The sequence below is a fragment of the Protomyctophum parallelum genome (assembly GCF_964188405.1).
Source record: "Protomyctophum parallelum genome assembly, chromosome: 21".
Lineage (NCBI taxonomy): Eukaryota > Metazoa > Chordata > Actinopteri > Myctophiformes > Myctophidae > Protomyctophum > Protomyctophum parallelum.
This window is the reverse complement of record NC_139713.1, coordinates 9,556,436-9,576,946: the sequence shown is the minus strand read 5'-3', so window position 1 is coordinate 9,576,946 and position 20,511 is coordinate 9,556,436. Positions and strand designations below refer to the sequence as shown.

Sequence of the window (20,511 nt, the reverse complement as noted above, 5' to 3'; positions counted from 1 at the left end):
TAGTATTCTGTCGTATGACAATAGCGACAACAACCTGTCTACAAGCTCACAACGTGGTGCGTTGCGCCACGTTTTGAAATGTTCAAAAGATTTTGGCTCTAATGCCGAGAATTGGGACGCATGTTCAATTATCAGAGTCCGACAATGCAGCTGTCCAGAATCCAGATGAAGGTCAGGCGGTCATCAGCGACCACAGTGATACACACGCGTCCACCAGATCACCTTACCACAAGCTATTAGGCATCATCATCATTACCACTAATTAGCAGAATGCTTCCGATGGGGGCGGTCAGACACATGGCCTGATGCATAGGTCATCTATCCTGAGTCGGCCCTGGTGAACAAACAGACCAAGACAGTCAGCTGCTGGCCGCTCTTTCTCTGGAAGCACTTTCTGAAAAACAACCTCCAGGCCCATACAAGGTTGTTATATTTTAACTCTATTTTTCCCAGGTACATATATATACAGTACGTACGTCGACGCTAGGTCACGTCATATAGTCCGTATAATATATGTAACCCAACGTAGACTCCGTCTATGTAATGGTTGATTCCTACCGAAGCCTTTAACATTGGTCCGGTTCCCATAGCAACGCCCCACCGTTCCAACTATGGGATTGGAAATATATTCACAGTGCAGAGCAGTGGAAGAGAGGATTTTCAAACCGTCATAACTCTGTTTCTAAGATCGTTGTCCTCGGTGGATTTTCTGCCATCCACATTTCGGATTCAATTGGTGTCTTTTTACCGCAGCGCTGGCGACATGTAAACGCTTCTGATGAGAGGTAAGGAGTGTGTGAGTGTTCCAATGCTGTGGTAGTATGTGTAGCAACAGTGTGTGGACTGCAGGGGGCGGGCAAACACAGTCTTATTAAAGTGAGCATGTATACTGGCCCCTGGAGCTGGGCTAGCGGTAGAGATAGAGTTAAGGTAGAGTTAAGGACCCATTTTCAACCTATCTTTATAGAATTGGTCCTCACTAATGTCCATTATTTTTATATGGTACCATCTCTGTCTACTGCATTGGATCTGTGTCTCAGTGGGGGGCTGTGGACAGTGTCAGAAACCCGCCTACAGGTACTTTCAGACTCGGGAGCATGTGGTGAAGACCTGGATCAACGACAGGTGTGCTCCAGGTCTGCTCATGCGGGGCGCGACAGTCTAGTCCAGTCAGTCGCAGGCGTGTGCACGAAACGAGCATGCACGTGACAATGTCACGGGACCGCGCGCGCCCATGTAAATACGTTCGCGTTGTCGCCCCTCAACTTCTGCGCGTGTACAAAAGAAATGCAGGCCTCTCATTGAATATGAATTACTAGGCGCGTTAATCGCTGTCCATCTGAATGGACCTTACCAGTGTCATTATCGATGAACTGTCCACATCCCTCCTCTGAGACAAACATAAATAACGGTTTTGAGGCGTAATTAGCTTTGGCAAATAAAAAGGTACTGGGCAATTCAGTTAATATGCAATAGGTGCAGGGAAATATAGAAAGTACAATTCTGCAATACTGGCAATGTGCATACAAAGTTTGGCGCAGATAGGTCCACCCAGCGATAATCTTATTCTCTGGACACACATACACACACACACACACACACACACACACACACACACACACACACACACACACACACACACACACACACACACAGAGATCCACGTACAGGTTTTCAACTCTTTGACCAGTTACCCCAAAACATTGGTGAAAATAAATGTGGTGTCCTGTCTATACAGTACAGACAAGTAAGATGTCGAGTACCGCAGTGCCGGCAATTTGAAGGCCAGTTAATACTTGTTTGTGCGACAGTGTCACGTGGTCGTGGAAGCTTGTACCTAGGTGTTTTATTTTCGGGTCATGACACCATCGTGTGACAGAACATACATTTGGCTTAAGTGTGCTCTTCCAGGTAGGAGTGCGGGCAGAGGCCTGGGCCATGGCTCAGTGGTCCAGGCACCTTGGCTGGTAATCCAGTCTGTCAGTGTGCCGCGGGTTCGACTCCCGATCCAGTCGGCCTTTACTGCATGTCTTCCCCCCCATCTCTCTCCCCATTTCCTGTCAGCCTATACTGTCTGTCCCTCCATAAAAAAATATAGAGTACAGGTAGTGCGTCCCCCAATCGTCGATTGCTGACAGCAGGTGTGGGCCAAGCCCCCAGAACCGCGGTGGATTAGTGAAACTGCCATCGCCTCCTGGTGGTCAAATATGAGATCGCAAGACGTCCGCATTTATAACTCTACTGCCGCAGTAGTATGTGCGTGTGAAAGTGTGTGGTAACGCTCGATGTACGATTGTACGTGCATGTAGTTAACACTACATGTGCAGAGTAGTACTGCACATTTTGAGCATCAACACTTTCAGCTCAAATGCTGAAAAGGAAACCTAATTTAAATGAATAGGTGGGGGCAGGGGGGGGGGGGGGCGTCCGTTCTCTCGCTGACAGTGGGCGTGGGCGACACTGGGAGCTCTGGGCGCTGTGGTCTCCCTCCGGGACCGTCTTCCTCTTCCTGTGTCTCACCAGAAGTTGCTTCTGTGTCACGTCGTCAACCTCCGGCTGTCAAGCAGCTATATCTCATCGTGGGTTCTGAATCTGTACAGTAGCTTGTTTGGCTTCTCCTTCCTTTCGGAAGACGATGCGGTTTGGGCTGACAGCCCTCGTCCCCACCCCGTCCCGGTTGTCGGCTATACGGCTGTCATCGCTCCATACGAGGTTGTGATCTAGTAGTTCAGTGTTATGCCACGGATCCCCCGTTTTATTACAAATATATATAGGTGTTTCTGGGACCACAACTGTAATGTCCAGTGTTTATTAACCCATTCTGACCTGAGATCAGATTCTAAAAATGACTGTTCGATTTTTTCAAAAATAGCAGACCTACAAGCTCGTAGCGTGCCACTCGGTGGCGTGCTATGAGCTTGTAGATCTGCTATTTTTCAATAGCTAAAGCATAACATAATGCTAACACCAAATTTGGCTCCATTTGTATTTGGTTTCATTTGTCCACTATCAGAGTTACAGACCCATGAAAATATTGAGAATAATTGAACTGAACTACACTATACTGTGACTCCAATCTACACTGTATCATCCTCTGTGTTAAGATATGCTTCTCGTCAGACTGAATTAAATATTTCCTGGAATCCTTAACAAATGGAACCCAGCAGGCAGAATAGTCCAGTATATGTGAGTTGACCTTCAGTGTGTGTCTTGGTCTTATACTATACTGTATACCTGACTGTCCCTTCAGCCTTCCTCAGACAAAAGGTCACTTTGTCTCTTGAGTCATTACTGAATTATTCACTGTCCTGAAGATGTTTGTGTCCATGTGTGTGTGTGTGCGTGTGTGTGTGTGTGTGTGTGTGTGTGTGTGTGTGTGTGTGTGTGTGTGTGTGTGCGTCTCTGTGTGTGCGTGTCTCTGTGTGTGCGTGTGTGCACCACTGACATGACACAGCGTTCTTCTTTGAAATAAAATGTAGAAGTAATACATTATTTAGACTACATTCATGTATTTTTGGTAGGATTTTTTTATCCTGTTCCTGGGATCTGGGGACTATTGTAATATTGAATAGTCTGCCTAAGCATACTATTTCCATATGTTATTCATTCAGAAACGTGTCAATTGCCCATCACATGACGACATATCCATTTGACATCTGTATGTCTTTCATAGTTAAATGGTGTGCTTACTGTCTTGTCAAACACAGACACATCAACAACACACAACAGTAGTGTGAACCAAAATCATTTCACGACGTTCACGCTCACGGCAAAGAACCAGCTCTTATGATCTGATCGTTCATGACCGACCCACCACTATAGTGAGCAGTGCTCCTAGGGGTGGATTATTTGGACAAACTTTGGACAAACTCTGGATTTGCTGGGTGGATGAGGGGAGCCTTACCTTTGATATCCCGCCTCTGGCCATTATAATTTTTTTATGGTTGGTGGGGATATTGTTTTGCCTCTGATTCTGATTATAGGGTAATATTATAGACTGACTGTCTGACATAACTCATCTCAGTGGGAAGAGAGAGAGGGGGATGAGTGGCAGAAGAAGGATGAACTACTGTACAACATTCTCCTTTTTACAGATGTACGTGTTGACAGACCTGGATACCTTACTTAACACTATCCCTAATGTCCTGCATAATCTATCATTTTATTATCATGGCCATAGTTTATATAGCGGCAATGATACATTATCAATTGAATCACTGTGACTCTGTTCACATGATGCATGATTTGCATAAGTCATGAACTTGTTTTAAAAATGTGTTCCAACCATCTCTCCTCTGCTTAGTGCTGCAGCAAGTTATTGGTGTTGTTGTCTCTAGACCAGTAGTTTCCAAACTGGGGGGGGTCCCCAAATTATTTTGGGGACCCCCCAGATGATTAGCTTAATGTGGAACATTGTTTTCTCACTCAACACTAAACCAACATACAGTATACGATCTGCAAGTTCAATCTACTGTACAACACCTCACACTCACAACGCGAGGCATTTTTCAAACTCGTGGAACCAAGTCAAACTAAATGCCTACAATTCCTACAAAACAACTTCACTATATACATAGGAACAGAAACGAGGAGTGTGCACACGACCTCTTATATCACTCATGGTTTCCCTCAAATACAAGCCTATACTGTGCATAAAAATAGACGAGTAAATTAACATAAATCCCCCTCCAACGCGTCCCCAAGGCGAATGATAGCACAATATCTTAATGCGGGGAAATCCCTCCTTAGTCACTAATGGCCTGGGAACTACAATGCTTTTATCTGCCTTCTTTCCCCCCCTTGTTTTAATTAATTGTTGCGGCAACCGAGTGGGTAGGGTGCATACCGCATACCACATCGGCAAGTCCCTGGTTCGATTCCCAGCCGGCTGGACCATTTGCTGCATGTCACTCACCTATACTTCCTCTGTGTTTCCCGTCTCTCGGCACTGTAGCCATCAAATAAAGGCTCAGAAAAGCCCCCAGCATTTTTTTCATTATGATAGTCTGGGAGCGACAATACTTTTATCTTACTTATTTTTTATGTTTCAGCATTTCTGCTTTATTATGATAGAGACAAGTAAGTACAGAGGGAGGGGGGGGATGATAGCAAAGTGTCTTTGGTTGGATTTAGCCCCAGGCTATATCTGCAGGAAATAATAGCTATATCTGCAGGAAAGAATACATTTCAGTCTTAATTATGTGGTATGTGATTTTACCACTTATCAGTTATCACTAAACTTCTTTGCCCTTCCTTTTTTTTTGACCATTTAGAAAACATTTTAAATTAGCTATTTGAACTAAAATAGTAAAAAAGACAAAGCGGTTTAGGGATAAGGGGTATAGCAGCACTGGCGAAAATATGGCACAAAGTCCCTGATAATATGTAAGGCATGAATGCTGCCCTCCTTCAGTTATTTTTCAGGATTGGGACAGTACATACATTTAGAGAATGTAAATCATTGTTAGCGTCACTGTTCAACAGGCTTGTCCAAATGTCCTGGAAAAGGGCTAGGGAGAAGCACTAGGCTTGTCGGCCCTACCCCTGGGGTTTTATATTGTGAGCTTGTAGATCGGCTATTTTCAGCAAGTGTAAAATCAGTCATTACGACGACGCCAAACTATATTTTAGTCGACTAAATCAACTGTAGATTTAGTCGAAAATCTTATGACATTCAGTCGACTAAAACTAGACTAACACTAAAACTAAAATCAAAATTTGCTGCCAAAAAACAACACTGGTTGTAAACACTTTGGTTGTTGGCTAAGGGATATTAAACTTGATTCATAGGCAAATGTTTGTGCAAACAATCTGTGAAAATAGCTGACAAATGAGTGAAATTAAAATACCCAATGCGTGGCGCCTTGGGACGCCTGATGGATTAAAGTGGTTAAAGCTATATTGTCTGTGTCAGGCGGAAACCTCATAATGTCAAATTTAAAAGTAGCAGCTCTACAAGCTCAAAAGTAGCAGATCTACAAGCTCAAAAGTAGCAGATCTACAAGCTCAAAAGTAGCAGATCTACAAGCTCAAAAGTAGCAGATCTACAAGCTCAAAAGTAGCAGATCTACAAGCTCAAAAGTAGCAGATCTACAAGCTCAAAAGTAGCAGATCTACAAGCTCAAAAGTAGCAGATCTACAAGCTCAAAAGTAGCAGCTCTACAAGCTCAAAAGTAGCAGATCTACAAGCTCAAAAGTAGCAGATCTACAAGCTCAAAAGTAGCAGCTCTACAAGCTCAAAAGTAGCAGATCTACAAGCTCAAAGTAGCAGATCTACAAGCTCAAAAGTAGCAGCTCTACAAGCTCAAAGTAGCAGCTCTACAAGCTCACAGTAGCAGCTCTACAAGCTAAAAAGTAGCAGATCTACAAGCTCAAAGTAGCAGATCTACAAGCTCAAAAGTAGCAGCTCTACAAGCTCAAAGTAGCAGCTCTACAAGCTCAAAAGTAGCAGCTCTACAAGCTCAAAAGTAGCAGATCTACAAGCTCAAAAGCCACGCGTTTCGACGTTGCGGATCAGCATACGCTTGATGTTTTGGTTTGGCGCTGTAGTATGAAGTAGGGCGTTTGTGAAACAACACAACAAGTTTGAATATGATTTTAAATATATATATAGCACCTTTCCAAACAAAGTTACAAAGTGCATTACAATTACATACAGTGGCAGTAAATAACAATACAGGTTAAAACCGTACACATATAGATCAACACATAAATCAATGGGTAACGAATAATTAACATAGAATGAACAATTAAAAGCCTGATAAACAACGGCAGAAACCACTAAGAAAAGCCCTTACATACAAATAGGTTTTTAGAAGTGATTTAAAAGACGACACTGATTTTGCTAGCCTCAGCTCCGCGGGCAGGGCATTCCACAGCTTGGGTGCCCGCACTGCGAATGCCCGTTCGCCCCGTGTAATCAGAGGCAACGATGTGACCCTATCATATCTGCACCCACTGATTGAGTCCAGCCAGACAATGCTATGCTTCAATATCGTTCTGTTACCAACCATCATAAACCAGCTTGTGCTATCAAGTTGTCACTGCACAAAAACAACATATTTACTACTCCCTATCGGTAGAGGGAGGAAGGAAGACTCACAGAGTGCACATATTACGCTACAGTATATAGCACCCATGACACTCAAATATTCACAATGCAATGTTATAATAACTGTGACAACTGTCTAGGCTTATAATCATTTTCGGTATTTCCATACTATTATCCTACAGTATCACGCCCTAGTAAACATCCTTTACATTTTAGAGTCTGATGAACTGTAGTGATTGAATGATTTTGTGTTTGTAAAGTATTCTCTCTTATTATCTAGTTACCATTGTTAGCTCCACCTGGTGGTACCACTTAGAAATGACAGGCAGTTGAGAGGAGAGTCGCAGTTGGACAGAATCAGAGATGCAGACAGACAGACAGAATCAGAGATGCAGACAGACAGACAGACAGAATCAGAGATGCAGACAGACAGACAGACAGAATCAGAGATGCAGACAGACAGACAGAATCAGAGATGCAGACAGACAGACAGAATCAGAAATGGAGACAGACAGACAGAATCAGAGATGGAGACAGACAGACAGACATACAGACTCAGAGATGGAGACAGACATACAGAATGAAGAACATCATCTATATGCTGTTGCAGCACCCATGCTCTGGAAATAGCCTCTGGAATAGCCTTTTAACCTTTTATATCAAAAGTGCACAGTCCATTGAACTGTTCAAGTCTCTTCTTAAGACTCATCTTTTTTCTATGGCTTTTGATCATTCCTGATTTTTCGTTGTCAGTTGAACTGTTTCATGACTTGTTGCCATGTGGACGCACATGCATATCTCTTCTTCTTTTTCTTCTCTTTCTTCTCTTCTCTCCTTTTTAGCAATTTCCGTACATCTACTCTACGGCATTGGTGTTAAGTAGCCTTGCCGAGCCATGGGGCCCATAGGGCAGGAGCCTATCTCCTGTTTCTGTAGCGCGAGGCAGCTTGATGTACAAGTACATGACGCAAGTATGTCGCAGGGACTTACCCCCAATCCAACCCTTGATGCTGAGTGCCAAGCAGGGAGGTACTGGGTCTTTGGTATGACCCGGCCGGGGGTTTGACCCCGACCTCCCAGTCTCTGCATAACTGTTTCTAGATTTTATTGTGTAAAGCACTTTGGTCAATCTTGAGTGTTTTAAATGTGCTATATAAATAATGCTTGATTTGATTAGACTTTGGTCCGAGAGGGGAGACGCCTCCCCAGCCTGGGACCGAGGCTACCTCTCCAGAGACTCGGTTGGTCATCAAATTATTGGTTTAGGAATGCAACAAAAACAAACAAACAAACACAAAATCTCTATGAATTCAAGGCTTCATAATTATGTGAAATATTTCAAGAGTGAAAATAGCTAAAGTCCAAGCTCACAAAGATTGTCTATTTTGACTATTTTCAAGTTTAAAAATTGGTCGTGCAAGTCCATAACGTGCTGTGATTGGTCATACTGTTTGCTTTCGTTGTGCCACAAATGAGTCACGACGCATACTGTATCTCTCATGGTTTCCCCCCAAACACAATGACCGTGCATAAAGAATAGATGATGAAATTAACATAAACCTCTCCAACGCATTCCCCAAGGCACATACTGAAATACACAATACCATAATGCTGGGAAATCCCTCTGTAATTAGCAGCCTGGGACCTGCATTGCCTATAAATCTTCCATCATTTATTTCTTTTTTTTTTAAAGATTATTTTGCGGGATTACCCAATGCATGCCACTTCCCATCTCTCTCTCTCTCTCTCTCTCTCTCTCTCTCTCTCTCTCTCTCTCTCTCTCTCTCTCTCTCTCTCTCTCTCTCTCGCCCTCTCTCGCCCTCTCCTCTCTCTCCTTTATAACTATAAGGACATATAATATTATGTGCTGCATCCACACTCATGTAGTGGTGTAACTAGGTTTTCAATGTAATGGGTCCTAGGACCCAGGGGTGGTCTTTTAGATGGGTCCTAGGACCCAGGGGTGGTCTTTTAGATGGGTCCTAGGACCCAGGGGCGGTCTTTTAGATGGGTCCTAGGACCCAGGGATGGTCTTTTAGATGGGTCCTAGGACCCAGGGGCGGTCTTTTAGATGGGTCCTAGGACCCAGGGATGGTCTTTTAGATGGGTCCTAGGACCCAGGGGCGGTCTTTTAGATGGGTCCTAGGACCCAGGGGTGGTCTTTTAGATGCTTATATGGTTCCTTCTTCGCATTTGAGTAAATTGTGTGCTGTGACTGGCCAGTCGCTGTGATTGACAGCCTACACCTAAACCTAACCCTAACCTTAACCTCAGTAAAACTATACCTAAACCTAACCCTAACCCTAACCTCAGTAAAACTATACCTAAACCTAACCCTAACCTCAGTAAAACTATACCTAAACCTAACCCTAACCCTAACCTTAACCTCAGTAAAACTATACCTAAACCTAACCTCAGTAAAGCATACCTAAACCTAACCTCAGTAAAACTAACGCAGTGGCTGGTGGGCGTTTCCAAGAACCCGAATGCGAAGAAGATACCATATTAGCCTTTTAGATGGGTCCCAGGGACATTTTACAAGTCCTACTTCAACGACGTTAGAGTACAGTACTGAGTACAGTATTGCATCCCAGGACCCCCGGAAGGTGACATGATTGCGTGCTTTCTCTATTTATATATCAGTAATTCAAGAACAAAATGTTCACCCCAGAATAGACTAGGGTTCTTATTCTTATGGTTAAGAGAAAACGGAATGAAAGAAGAAAAGACAGACAGACAGGCAGAACATCAGATTGCCTTAACACTAACAGGAGGAGCAGTGCCTCCCACACACCAGAAGGGGGCAGTGTAGATACAGTGTGTAGATGTAGGTAGGCTACTCCTGAGCCTCCAGAGCAGCAGTATGTGTTGGATAGTAAAAACAGGGGAATGATGAATACTGCATGTTCTTGTGTGTGTGTGTGTGTGTGTGTGTGTGCGTGTGCGTGCAGCCGTGCACGCATGCATGTGCCCGTGGCCGTGCACGTGCTATATACTCGTGAGGGCCAAATAAAGTAAACAGTAGTAGAATTTGAGAAATCAACATTTGGAGGAAACTTTTCTGGTCCTCAAAATAAAACAACAATGTAGTTTCATGTAGTTATATAACAATGTTATATAGACTATGGATTAGTTGTGCTTTGCTGCTGCGTTGTGACTTTGTAGATCAGCTAGGCTACTTTGGGTTAGCAACTTGCAATTATCCCATTTAGACCTGAGGTCGAATCTACAAAATGTCTTCTAAATCATGACAGTTTTCTGAAAAACCCATGTTTCTGTCAAACTATGTCATGTCAAGGACCCCACAAATTATATGTACTGAAATTGGCCGCCAACCCCCATTTGAAAATATGTTGTTTCAGACGCAAAGATTTGACTCAAAAACCTTCGCTCTGAAAGAATATATATTCAAAGATTTGAGGCATTTTTCAAGAATCTTCTAAAATAGATAAAGTATAACCTAAAAGGTTGATTTCCTCACAAGTATAGTAATACAAAGGTGTGTGTGTGTGTGTGTGTGTGTGTGTGTGTGTGTGTGTGTGTGCACACGTGTGTGCACACGTGTGTGCACACACGTGTGTAAACATGTGTGTGCATGTGTGAGCTGAAGACTAGTATAAATGCTTTCATATGTCGTTGTGACCCTGTTAAAGATCAAAGGTGTATACAGTGTATTAAAGTACGTTTACACATCTCACACGTTGGAAGGGTGTCTTCACATCTCCCCCTGACACGCACGCCGCCAACGCCTTTGAGATGTTCAAGACACACACACACACAAACCCATCCATCCATCCATATTAATGATCATGATCATTTTACAAACATTGAGGATGCAGTGGGACATTGTGTGTGTGTGTGTGCGTGTGTGTGTGCGTGTGTGTGTGTGCGTGTGTGTGTGCGTGTGCATGTGTGTTTGTGTGTGTTTTTGCATGTGCGTATGAGCTTCATGAGCAGCTAGCACAGCGCCTCTGTTGCTGTATATCCTCCACAGTTGAGCCCAGGGCCATAGATAAAATAACATGACGCTCCATAAACCCCCATGCAAGCACATTGCACACAGTGTGTACTAATGCATGAAAACACACACACACACACACACACACACACACACACACACACACACACGTGCACACGCACTCACACACACACATGAAATACACGCCGTTGCTGTAGCCGCACAATGTTGACTGTAAAACTGTAATACTGCAGCTGTGGGGCACTGGCGCTCAATTTGGAGAGCAATAAAGCAGCCTTTTGCTTCATCCTGTATTTAATCTCTTATCTTTCCATGGAGAATGACACGTGTGCGTGTGTGCGTGTGTGCGTGTGTGTGTGTGTGTGTGTGTGTGTGTGTGTGTGTGTGTGTGTGTGTGTGTGTGTGAATTATAGATTTTTAAGAGCCTGTGTTTGTGGATGTGTGAACAAGATTCAGCATGTGTTAGAGGAATGCGAAAGGGAGAACATTTGAACCTGTCATGGCCTTGGAAACTGTTTGGAAATATACACGCCACAGCACAGGCGTCACATGTTGGCAACACAGCATGTTGGCAGACAAAATGTTAAAGCAAAAGGCTGTTTCTCTTCTGTGTTACACACTACAGTAATATCCTTACTATTTATCCATGTATAATTAACTCTACACATGTAGTCAAATGGTTACTTGTGTACAAAAGAGTACAATTCTTTTGTTCTGGTTCCTCAAGACATTGTAGCAGCCAGCATTATATATAATGTTTTTTCTTATTCGTTTTTTAGCTTTTGTGCCTTTATTAATAGTTGCAGTGAAGACAGAGGAAAGAGGGAGAGAGAGAAGGGGAGATATATGCAGGGAAGGTCGTCATGAACAGGACTCGAACACACGACACGCACGCTGTCAGGCAAGAGCCTATACGTATATGTGGCATGCACCTGGACCACTAGGCCAGCGGGCACCCCTAGCATTACATAATAATGTTGTCACTTTTCAGGGATTCAAATTCAAAAGTAGCAGATCTACAGACTCAAAGTGATGTCATCTGCTACTTTTGATGCTTTTTATGTGTAGTATCTAGTATGATCAATTTTGTTAACATGAAAACATGTGAGGATAGCCGCGGCTTGCATACATGCGTATGCTGCAGCACAAACCCATACGTGCAGTGGAATTATATCCTTATAGAACCAATAGTAAATGGTAAATGGTAAATGGTGCATTTATATAGCGCCTTTATCCAAGGCGCTTTACAGAGATTGTGCATTACATTCACCCATTCACACACACATTCATACACCGATGGCAGCGGAAACCATGCAAGGCACCAACTAGCACATCGGGAGCAATTAGGGGTTCAGTGTCTTGCGCTCAAGGACACTTCGACAGTAACTCTGGGGGAGCCCGGGTTCGAACTGGCAACCTTACAGTTAGCCATCCAGGCACTCTACCCCTGAGCCACCGTACTGTTGAAGTATGCGGTTCTGGTTTGTTTCTGATTACCATAGCTTTTTTAACGAATTCCGCTCTTCTCTCTTTTCTCTTGCATGTTTGCTGATGTCGGTCAACCTCTGCTATTCTCCATCTCAACAGGTAAGAATACTGTACATAATTGTGTGTGTGTGTGTGTGTGTGTGTGTGTGTGTGTGTGTGTGTGTGTGACGTGTGTGTGTGTGTGTGTGTGTGGGTGTTTGTGTGTGTGTGTGTGTGTGTGTGTGTGTGTGTGTGTGTGTGTGTGTGTGTGTGAGTGTGTGAGTGTGTGAGTGAGTGAGTGCGCGGGTTTGTGACCAGATGTTTTGTTGCAAATTATGTTGATATTGATGTAAAACCTGGACATCCTGAGGGTGCAAGGAAAGCGTGCTTCAACAGAAAGTGTTTCCAATGTAGAGTGAGTGCTGTGAACAGGAATGCACATTGTTCTATCCATTTGTTGCAGTATGTTGCATGATATTTCCGCAGTATTGCAAAACAGGTTTTTATGGTCACTTTTTATGAACATGTTTTGGACTGAATTGTTTTTCGTCATCTTGCCCAGTAGAACAGTGTTTAGGTCACAGATTTCGTACATCTTTGGTCAAATCTGTTTATTTTGCTAATCTGCAACTCCAAAACAACGGCGTTATTCCAGCCAGTCTCACAGTTGTTTGCACATGTTTATTTGAAACAGAAGCTCTGCTCGCGGCTGGTGTTCCGTAGTTGTGCATCATAGTAGCATGAGTCATGATGGCCAGTACAGAACAACCTGATTTATACTTCGACGTATGCCTTTGTCGCGTACCGTAAACAGCCAATCTACAAGCTCCCAATCACGATGCGTTCATCCATCTTCAACCGCTTATCCGTAGTCGGGTCGCGGGGGCAACAGCTCCACCAGAGAGCTTCAGACTTACCTCTCCAGAGAGCAACATTAGTGACTTCCTCCTGGGGGATCCAGAGGCGTTCCAAGGCCAGTGAGTGGATGTGATCCATCCATCTGCGCCTTGGTCTGACCCGGGGTCTCCTCCCAGTGGAACGTGCCTCACAGATCTCCCTAGGGAGACGCCCGAGAGGCATCCTAACCTGATGCCCGAACCACCTCAGCTGGCTCCTTTCAAGGCAAAGAAGCAGCGACTCTACTCCGAGTCTCTCTCGCGTGACTCAACTTCTCACCCTATCTCTAAGGGAGATGCCAGCCGCCACCCGTTGAAGAAAACTCATTTCGTCCGCTTGTATTCGTGACCTTATTCTTTCGGTCATGACCCCACACTTCATGACCATAGGTGAGAGTATAGGAAGGAAGATTGCTCCGTAGACAGAGAGCTTTGCCTTCTGGCTCAGCTCTCTTTTCGTCAGAACAGTGCAGTACAGCGACTGCAATTCCGCCCCTGCTGCTCCGATTCTCAGGCTGATCTCCTTCTCCGTCCTCCCCTCACTCGTGAACAAGACCCCGAGATACTTAAACCCCTTCACCTGATCACGACGCGTAGGGATCGGCATGCAACACACTCATGATATGACTAGTGTATAATTGAGCATTGTCCGTAAGTGAATAGGTATATATAACTACTGTATTTAATCTGAGGGCTTCATGTACAGTGCATAAGGAAACACTTACACACACTGACATACTGTATATTGTTAGCCTTTTCACACACTCCCACCAAATATATCGTATATATTATCGCAAATAAATCTCATTATTCTTTTTTTTTTTTTCTATAATTTTATCCCACGATTTTGTAACCCATTTTTCACCCCTGTGTCAATTATCTAATGTGGTCCTACCTGGGCTCTACACACCCTCCGCCAACCTGGGGAGAGCAACGGACTTGAAGTCATGCTTCCTTCATGCATGAGTGTCCAAGTTGCTCCTTTTCACGTTATTCCAACCAGTTCAAATCTCATTATTCTAACTTTTTTTTAACATTTTGATCACACTATAGTGTCACACAAAAGTATTTAATCAAAAGTAGCATATCTGCAAGCTCAAAACGCGGCACGAAGCACATTTTGAGCTTGTAGATCTGCTACTTTTGATGCTTTTAAATTTGAATCCTGAAAACAGAAGTACGTTTTGGACATATGAGGTTTCCATCCGACAGATGCATATATAATGTGTGTAGGATACTCTGTACCCTGTACAGATAGAATGGAGGTCTACATACTATAGTAAAAAGCAAAAACAAATCCTCAATGTTAACGTAACTGTGAGCATGTAACCGTTTTGTGACAGGCATTTAGGACCAGGTTCTTGTGGTAACCAGGGTCCCAGGGAAGGTCCTGAGAACAGGAAGTAGCTTTGTCCCCTTGGGCTGCTCCTACATTTGACCCGCAAATAACAATACACTGCATGGACTCCCCCACGTTTCAGTGACGGGTTCTGGCTCTTGTTGACGACTGGCACACAGTGTAGACACAGATAGGCCCTTTTCCACCAAAAGTCCTTTGGTTCTAGAACTGGTTCCGTCCTAGATTCTTGCAACCTTGGTGCTTTTCACGGAACCAGCCACAAACCGGCTTGAGTTTCCACCAGTTTAAAGCTGATTATACAATGCCTTCTAATTCATTAGTTCTCAAACTTGTTTTGTGCCAAGGACCCCCAAAATCATAATGTATCTGGCTGTGGACCCCCCCCATCTGAAAATGTTCTGTGCCAGGGACCCCCAGAAGAGAAGATTTGTGTTATATAAATATATCTATATAATAGATCTGGTTTAAAACGGCGTCGTCTCATTCTGAATCTTTGGTCAGAAGAAATAGTTTAAACAAAAAGCTTCAGTGTTCTAACTCTGACAATGTACAAGTGGGACCCGTGAGTTAAAGTAGCACTGACTGATTTTACTGGCATACTCTTGACACTTTTACGTCTCCCAGCTCAGTGGTATCTCTGTCACAGTGCCAGGAAAAAGCGGACAGGAGCACACATGGGCCGAGGTCAACCCGTCTGTATTAGTGAACAAGAACCCTATTGTACCTAACCCATGGGTTTTCAACCGGTGGTCCGAGGTATCGGAGGTAATGCCCCTCTGCCTCGCTGTGATTGGCAGAGTGGAGCAGGCCGTAAGAGGGCTACAGTATGTTATTTTTCAGTAGCCGCATGTTTGCTAGTTCCCGCTTGATGTGGTGTGGTAGTTCCGACTGCACCATGCCGTACCGGATGACTACTAGCTCGCATAACGTCTTCAGACTAGGACTCAAGTCTACGACGTACAGCTCAGTGGGTTTGGCGTGTCCAAAGAGGACGATTCGATCTCCCACCACGCAACAGCACTTCCTAAACGGTGAATAACCCTCTTCCAGGAGAGGGTCTCTGGATTGCATTTCCATGTACGTACGTCGTGGCCACCGTATACGTACAGCGCTCTGTTGTAGACAATCTGAACTGTGGTAGGTCACCTGGTGGTCAATTGTGGGGTTGCAAGACTTCTGTATGCATTTTTCGTTTGAACCCATAGTGCTCCTGCTCGGTTGAAATTTAAAAAACCCCACAAAAAGTTAAAATATGAAGAAAAAAAGTTTCTGCCCAACAGCAAAGATAAACAGATGGAGCATGCATTAACGACTTGCATCGTTCCTCAGCAGGCCGATGATGCCTGTCTACTATCCTTCTGTTGCACGTTGAGAACCTCCCGACCGGTTTACTTCAAACTCGCTGCTGGTGTATTGCTGAGGACCTGAGGAAGGGCAGGGCCGTGCAGGAAGTCTGTTGGATGGGCGAATGAATGTCCAGAACACCCAATCTGACATATACAGAGCAGAGTAATCTAGTAAGAGAGTAATGACACTCCCGTTGACTGTCATTGTGGACAATGGAATGCGGAAGTGCTCATTCTATCTCAATGGAATAGTTCCAGCCATAGGAGCAATGTTTGGAACTATCGCCCATAGGCACCCGCTTTGCGGCGAGATCAAAGCGTGTCACCACTCTCTTACTAGATTACTCTGATACAGAGTATGCCCAAATATAGGCATATTCTGCAGTGTTAATTTTAGACAAAAATAAATCGTTGACTATCTTCCATTTGTGCACTCTCATTATGCAGTTTTCTGTGTACTTGTACTGTGTTAATGTGTGGGCTCATTCCCTACATGCATTAATACATCAGCAGTGTGTGTGTGTGTGTGTGTGTGTGTGTGTGTGTGTGTGTGTGTGTGTGTGTGTGTGTGTCTGTGCGTGCACTCAGTATACTGTAAGCTATTATAGGAAGCCATTCAATTTGGAGGAGGCGTAGTTTCCTTTATCCATGATTGATGCCGTCTGATGTGTCAGACAACAAGGATGTCAAATGGTCTGCCGTCTAGGCACTTTGTAGCTGGCTGTTTTCCCTATTATCATATCTGACTGCACTGGCAGTGAGTGTCAACGTCCTTCTGTACAAGGCATTGCTTGTACTTCTGTTTATGTGGACATAAATAAATATTTAATGTGTGCGTGTGTGCGTGTGTGTGTGTGTGTGTGTGTGTGTGTGTGTGTGTGTGTGTGTGTGTGCGTGCGTGTGCCAGTGCGTGTGTCAGTGTGGCTGTGTGTGTATTCTGCCTAGAGACAGCAGTGTGTAAAGTCTGCAGGTCTTTATGGTCCCCGTGCTTCCAACCCAGAGGCCTTAGTGTCGTATAGTCATATACAACTACCTCTGGTTCTTCTAAATACCCTCTTAGGGACCACTATCATCACCTAGTGTTATGCACACACGCAGGTACTCACGCATGCGTGTATACACACGCACATGCACTTAACGCAGTATGCGCACACACCACACACACATGCAGGCTCGCGTGTTTGTTTGTATAAGTACCCTACATGTGTGAGCATCAGCATTTTATAGGACGCTGCTTTTACGAATGTGATGCCATGTTACAATTTCTTGTAATTTCTTAGCCCGAGTAAGCCAAATGCCGAAAATAGCCCAATCTACAAGCGTGGCACGTTGTGAGCTTGTAGATCGGCTATTTAGCGGCAATTTTTCTACTGCTGTAACTAATATTAAGCATGTTTTAAGCATTATATATGTTATACTTTAGCTATTGAAAAATAGCAGATCTACACACACACACACACACACACACACACACACACACACACACACACACTGCAGCTGCTCTCTGTGTGTCTGTGAGAGTTTATGGTGTGTGTTAATGAGGAGGCAGAACGTGCACACTGCTGCAGCCACACAGTGTGAGGTACTACAGTGGGTCCCACTGCTCCACTAGCCCTGAGCATACATGGCCTCACAACAATGAACCGCTACACAGAGGGGGAAGAAGCATGGACGCTTCATTTTGCTTTTCAAAAAATAATGCAGCAAACTAATGATCCATTAGTGCATGCACGCACGCACGCACGAGAGAGAGAGTCAGCAGCATTCTGAACTTCCGAGAGGTTGAAAATGTGCTTTTTCGTCTCTGTTTGGATGTAAACCTCGTATGTCCAAAACGTACGTTTCAAAGGTAGCAGATCGACAAGCTCGAAGCGCGTTGCTTGCCTGATCTGCTACTTTTGATGCTTTTGTGACGCTGTGTAGTGTGACCAAGTAGGGCGTTCAATTTACGAAAACACAAAGTTAGAAACAAAAGGTGAGAATATGGAGATAAGAGGTGTCTGCCCGACAGTTTTGTGTGTGTATGTAAGCACTGTGAACTGCATGAGGTGTCTGGTCTTTCTACACCAGGGGTGTTCAGTGTTGTTTTCGGGCGAAGGAATCCTTTAGCTGAGGGAGAGATGAAGCAGGGAGGGACCCCCCACTACTGTGTAACATTGTGTTGCATATTTTTGATTGATTGATTGATTGATTGATTTCTTTCCTTTCCTTTTCAGAAAGCCTTCCTTGAAAATTAATAAGATGCTTTCAATGTTAGCTCACCATATTCAGTGGTTTGTCTCAGGTTATGTTTATTAATTTGGCATGGAACATCACAATCACATTGTGTTATGTTATGTTTATTAATTTGGCATGGAACATCACAATCACATTGCATTGCGGATGCATTGCTCACAGTGTTCTAGCGAGTGTGAGGTGAAGGCGTGGCTTACTGTGTTTACTCGACACATTGGAGACTAGCTTGGAAGTGTTCCACAATAGTTACCTGTACATGAGGCTGCAACTGTGATGGCTTCATACATAGTCACTTTAACTTACTCAAGTGCTTTGAGACCCACTGGTGTAGCAGGTCGAGTATTTTCAGTGAGCCAACCAACGTGCACAATAGAGCAGCACCCTGACTCTGTTTGACCAGAATGGAACTGAGCCTTCATTAGTATCAGCGGTGTAACACCTGTGAAGGAAGGGGCCCAAGTTTTTTCCAAAAAGGCGTGCATGCATAGACCATAGAGCCCATTGGCTCTACCTGCCCGAGACACTGCCGTCCCCCCTGGTGGTGAAGTGGTGGAGCTGCAGGTCACAGGACCTGGCTCCATGCAGTCCAGCTGTAAAGCCAGCTGTCCTCCATATAGACACAACAAAGACGCAGATTATAGTATAGATGCTCTATTGTATACATCCTTTGTACACATATGTACGTGCGTGCGTGCATGCGTGCGTGTGTGTCTGTGCGTGCGTGCGTGCACGTGCACACACCTCATTGTGTGTCCATCTGGCTGTGGTGTGTGTGTGTGATCTACTGCCCAGCTGCCTGACCTGCACCACCTCAGCCGTATGGTCCGTCTGCTCTGCTCTGATTGGCTGTTTGACTCTCACTAAGTCAGCAGCAGCACATGGGTTCTGAACGGCCCCGCCCACCGCTCCTTCCCATTGGCTGCCCACCGCTCCCTCAAAATGCCTCCAGAGCAAGAAGAGGCAACTTATATAGACTTATAAAGTTTTAACAAGATGCAAAACCCGGACTGGAGTCAGTCAACGCGGGTGCAGTACTTAGTTTAGACAGTTTTTGGTTTATCTCTTATCTCTGACAGTATACAAATGGAACCAAAGGTACTAATGGTTCCATTTGTATACTGTCTGAGTTGTAAGGGTCAATTTAGATCCTGCTAAAGGAACCCTGAGAGTCCCTGAACCTCACTTTGAGAACCACTGAATTAGTGAGACAGATATGTGTGGTTGAAGTACACAGAACAAAACAGTTCATGTCAAAATCCATTCCATGTTTTGTTTTTCTCCGACTCCAAAGTATTCCTTCTGTTGTATCTTGAACTTGCAACTTGTAAACTCTCTCTCTCTCTCTCTGGTGTACACACACACACACACACACACACACACACACACACACACACACACACACACACACACACACACACACACACACACACACAGACACACAGGCACACAGGCGCACACACACATCTAGATAACTCTCAGTGAAACCAGAGGCTCTCAGTGACTGACTAGTAGTATTACTGAGATAGACAGACTGAGCTATAGAATTCCTTTACTCTACACGGGCTATGGGAACCGGAACTGCTTTCCTGTGATTCAGGATATACAGTAGAGACACACACACACACACACACACACACACACACACACACACACACACACACATACAGACACACACGCGCACACAGACGCTCACACTCAGCATTCCGGACATCATGCTTCTGGGCGCTGCTTGATGTGGGAAACGTTAGAGGGGGGAGTGTTTGGATGTTTGAAGGTGGAGCACAGCTTTAGAGTTTAGTTGGAGTTTGGAACCAGACATAAGACCTGCAGTGAGAGACAGAGAGATAAACAGAGAGCAGCTGATCTTTCATGATCTGCTGGGATGTTGTTGTTTTTGTTTAGAATGGAGTGGACGTACCTCTGTTGGTGTCATTTTAACTATTAACATTTAACTTACTTTTCTTGGTTATGCTTTTCACGACTTTTTGTTGAGTTTTGGCAGCTGACATTTTAATTGTTTCTCACATTTGTGTGAGTTGTCTGACAAGTTTGTTAAAGATCTCTGTGAAAGATTCTAACAGCAAGATCCTTTCATGGAACTATACTCGTGGAGGACTAAAACGTTTGCCCACGTCTTCTTTAAGTGAAGAGAGAGAGGATCTTTAAGTGTCTCTTTA

The 20,511-nt window shown here is 44.3% G+C and overlaps 1 protein-coding gene across 2 annotated transcripts in view; it reads left to right on the top strand.

The window, feature by feature from the left end:
- Positions 1-20,511, top strand: part of LOC310879210 (disabled homolog 2-interacting protein-like) — a 255,852-nt gene that overhangs the window by 35,686 nt on the left and 199,655 nt on the right. The gene's annotated exons all lie outside the window — the stretch shown is intronic.